The sequence below is a fragment of the Nanorana parkeri genome, unplaced genomic scaffold (assembly GCF_000935625.1).
Source record: "Nanorana parkeri isolate BGI_ZX_2015 unplaced genomic scaffold, ASM93562v1 scaffold1296, whole genome shotgun sequence".
Lineage (NCBI taxonomy): Eukaryota > Metazoa > Chordata > Amphibia > Anura > Dicroglossidae > Nanorana > Nanorana parkeri.
In genome coordinates this window covers 76,069-80,719 of record NW_017307564.1, presented here as the reverse complement: position 1 = coordinate 80,719, position 4,651 = coordinate 76,069, and the positions used below count along the sequence as shown (strand labels likewise).

Below are 4,651 nucleotides of genomic sequence, written 5' to 3'. Positions count from 1 at the left end.
CCCCCCCCCCCTCCCACCTTTCATAGGGACATTTTAGACAATTTAACAAATTAAAATCATTCATGAGTGTTTATTGCTACAAAATTGACTCACTTTAACCAGAGATGGACAAATGAATATGGAATGCTGGAGCCAGTCTTTCCAACCCAGAATAATAATTTTAAAAAAATGTAAGGGCCAGCTCTATTTACAACAATTTTGAGCTACCCGGCTCCTGGGATTTGTCCAGTCCTACCTTGAAATGCAGGGTATCTCCCATTCATTTAAGACCTGTTGAGATCTTTGCAGTCAGTTACTGCTCGCAGGTTAAAGTGTGGTGTCTAACTCATTAACATGCGTTGCATTTAGGCAGCCTGAGCTGCAAATGCACCGCAACAGAAGACAAACCGAACCTGCACTTGTAGGCGTTATGCCACCTAGTAAACTTGTGTTTTGGGGAAACATTCTAAATCAATGGGACAACACAAACTGGACAACACAAATCTGGACATTATCACAACATAATAGTGTGAAGCCAACCTTCACCATGTACAAAATATGACATTATCACTTTGTCATCATTATGATGGCTACAATTTTCAGTTTATGTTTTTATTTCTGTAGGCTACCACTTTACTCCTGGAACTGATTTTTGCCATCTGTTCTCTCTGTTGAAGTTCCTGCACATTTTCCCCATGTCCGCTTAACAGTTTTTGCACAATGTTAAGTCCCCTTTTTACTGTGCACTACAGTATAAGCCACACCGAGTTTTTGCAGCAGCTTGTGCCACCTTCCTATCATAAAAACAGTTCTTCCAAGTTGACATCGAACACATTGAGCATGTCATTTTTAGGCCTCAAATATAACTAGTGAAGGGTGTCACAATGTCTTAGTAGTTAGCAATGTCATGTAACTTTGGATTCTGAGTTATGTTCTGTTTGGATGTCTTGTGAACTTCCCGATACTCAAAACTTTCTGCATCTCTCCAGAAAAAGATTAGGCCTAGGGTGGAAGGGTAGCTACATATTATGGTAGAGGGTTAGATACTGTATATCACATCTACCTTATTCAACATTTTTTTTTAAGCCACAAAAAAAATAAAAATAAAAAAAAAAGAATTCAATCAAACAATGTACAGCATTAACTCCAGAGCAGCAGATCTTTTTCTTTTTTAAACCACGGCACCCTGGAAAAGTATGCAAAATCTCTAGGAGCCACAGTCTAAAGATGTAGATTTTAAGTGGGGACCAGTGTGCAAAAAAAACAAAAACCCCAGCAACAAACACAACCCAATACACCACAAAAAAAAGAGGGTTTCTCTGTTCAAATTCCCCTTTAAAATCAGGAGCCCCATTTACATAAGTCTTCATCCCCCCCTTCACATCACTGTCCCGCTACCACAACATTTTGAAGCACCCCTGAGGAGGTCAGGCATCCTGGTTGGGAAAGGCTGCTCTGGTTGTCTTCATAATTCACTAGAACATGAACCCTTTGCGGCCTAGACAGGTCCAAGAGTGCCGAAAAGGAGTTTTACTGCTGTGTGGACATGATGGAAAATAAAAGGATAATAGCAGATTATATACTTTTGGGATAAAATACAGTTTTAGGTTCCCTTCTCAGTGTTGAAGAACTATGGGTTGTACCACACTGGAGAGCAAGAAGCTTCCTGAAGCTGATTTGTGTTTCATATGCTGCCTAGGATATGGTGCAATCTGGTTTAACTGAGACATAATGGTATGCGGTGTTATGAGATTGTTGTTTTTAACAGAAAACTGAGGGATTAGGGTCATCTTATTTTATAGCCATGCATGCAATATGGTAAGCTGCCATTAAATGCACACAACTGTAATGCAGGCCATAAATAGGGGCAACCGTCAGAGTTTAACCATCGTCACCCTGATGTCTGATCAGAAAAATTATCAAAACGATAATTGCAACCATATAAACAGTTAAAAAGGTAGGATAGAGACTCTTGGTGGAAGGTTGCGGCCATTGTGAAAATGACGAAACTTACCAAAAACTAGTAGGAATTAGATTATAATTCTTGAGCGTATAGACAGCATTATGATGCGGCAAAGGTTTTTTATTTTTTTAAATTTGCGGAGCACACACCCTTCCTCTCTACAGGACATCGTCAAGACTTGGCTTGACTACATACAATTTGCAGAGTTTAGGATGGCGCTTTTTTGAACCCACAAACCAGCAATTACCTATTAGGCACAAACGTGTGAAAGTGGACAAGCATTTACATGTCACTTTATAGCTTTAGTAATTGGTTCTCAACGTTCTTGTTTATGGCAAATTAACTTCTAACAGTCTAGCACTTCTTCCCACCCCTGCTCCAGAATTCTTTAGTGCTTTTCATGAAAAACACAACAGAGGAAAGGTTTAGCCGCACAAAAGGCCGCCACAGCTGCGGTGTCAAGACAAATTAGGCAAAAGTAAAGCAAATGTGGAAAACAAGGAAATAAACGTATTGAGAACTACGGGCAGTGTCATAATTACATTTTAGGATAATGACTTTTACAGGCAGATTAGCAGGCTTTTATTTTCCTTCTTTTCAGCTTAACCGCTTATGGAATGCTAGCGGCAGTGGAGCGTACGACATTTGTCCCCATCCCCCCTGTGTTTAGGAGCCCATTTTTAATGCATTCAGGTTTGAAGCAACCCAGGCTGCTCATAGAGACAAACTGGGCCCAAAACGTAGAGACCATTTACACTGTGTTGCGTTTTCATTTTCAGGTTAAAGCCCCCCCCACCAAATGAATGTGCAAGCTGGCAGGCTTTTTTAGATTGCAAAAAAAGACAAAAATAAAAAAACAAAACAAAAACATTGGCAAAATGTTTTCCCTTTTTTAACGCAGTTCACCACATCGAAGCATTGCAGTGCACTTCAACACACAAGTGTTGCACTGGCTAAGCGCACTGGGGTGCAACATTAAAACATTTCTCTTTTTACCAAGCTGCCCAATTTTTTTTCTCCTTACAGTATAATGACGATTTTCTATAGAACCTCTTAGGCCGTTACTGCACCCGTACCACCACATCACCTCTGCCCTTATCAAACATTTTTAAAGCCCTTCGCCTGTCAAGTCTTTTTGGCCAACTACCCACCCCCGCCCCAACAGGGTGGTTAAACTTGTTTGGGGGGAATTTATCAAAACAGGAGCAGGCAAAATCTGGAGAAGTTGCCCATAGTAACCAATCAGCTTCCCTCCAGTTAAGATTTGAAAATGTAAAGCTGGCCATACACCTAGAGATTATCTTCAGATTTTCTATGGTCAGATGGAAAAAGTGCAACAGATTCCTCCAACTACGCTAAACTGTGTGGATGGAGTAATCTCCCACTGGGCCAAGCTCCAGTATCTTACTAGTTGGCCCCGTTGGCTGTCAAAATACCTGAACAATCTGATTGGATGCAGGCATTGTTCAGGTGTTTTGAGAGTGTCTCAAAATACGCTGGGTGTCTTTTTGCGCCACCCAGCGCCCCGCCTCCAGGATGTGTTTTATTAATTTCTTTTGTATTCCTTCACTTCTTCTTGGATCCCCGCGGCATACAGATGGGGAGAGCAGCAGGGATCCAGAGAAGCCCCACTTCTCCCTGCTGGCTGAGACCCACCTGTGCCCGAGGCAAGAGCCTCGCTACGGCCCTGGCAAGAGGAGAGCACACAGCCGATCAGGTGTTCGCTTTGTGATCGACTGGTAGATCGCGAAAACCTAATGGGCACCCCTGAATTAGACCAAGAGGGGAGGAGTGGTGGCCACAGTTTTGGGTGCACTCAGCCGAACTGGGTTCAAACCAAGCCCAGGCTCACCTCTAGTTAAGAACGTGAGGTACAACACAGCTTACTAAAAATGGACAATTAGGCAGCCACACCCTTCCCTCAGGGGCAGGGCCCTCCTTACCATCTTGTCTTGTATTGTAACTGTTATGTCTTCCTTATATTGTAAAGCGCTGCGCAAACTGTTGGCACTATATAAATACTATGTAATAATAATAATAATCCCTCCTGTCAGTGTGTTTGCAAGCAACAAAACCTGATTAAAAGAAGAATGTGGACCACTACTAAAAGTCAGTCAATGTTAGAGTTGATGTGCATGGTATTTCAGAATACAGGTATCAAAGTCCGCTACCTTCAACTGTTGTTGTGTTGGTTTTTTTGACATTTAATGATTTTTAAAAAAATAAAAAATGTGGCTGCATTAATTGCTATCCGATATAGTTTTATATCTGGCGTACTTCATTAATAGCCTAGAATGATGCTCTAACAAGACTGGGAAAATAGGCACAATACTATGCTAATGTTGCTGGGTTTAGAGCCCGTATAAAGGCTTGCCGGTATTTGTAATTCAATAACTCATTGTAATCCAAAGACTGTCCCATGTAACCCCGAGCTATAGAGCGTGTAGGCTCCACCACCTGAGTGCTTCTGTCAGTGAACAAGCAGCCCTGAACTAGAAATATTGTGCTACTGCCAAGAAGTGACTAAGATAGTTGCTACTAGAGCCAAGGCATGCTCACAGGCAAGCATTATTCTATGACAAAATGCAGGAATAATGTAAAGCATCAGAAATGTGCAGATTGGATATGCTACAGGAGGCCAGCTATGACCTAACAGGGCTCCATAAATAAAGCTGAAGAGAAAGGGAAGGAGGAAAAAAAAAAAAAAAA

At 41.6% G+C, this 4,651-nt stretch overlaps 1 protein-coding gene across 1 annotated transcript in view; it reads right to left on the bottom strand.

Annotated features, from left to right (window-relative positions):
* RDH10 (retinol dehydrogenase 10 (all-trans)) overlaps window positions 1–4,651 on the bottom strand; it is a 25,222-nt gene that overhangs the window by 9,529 nt on the left and 11,042 nt on the right. The window lies entirely within an intron of this gene.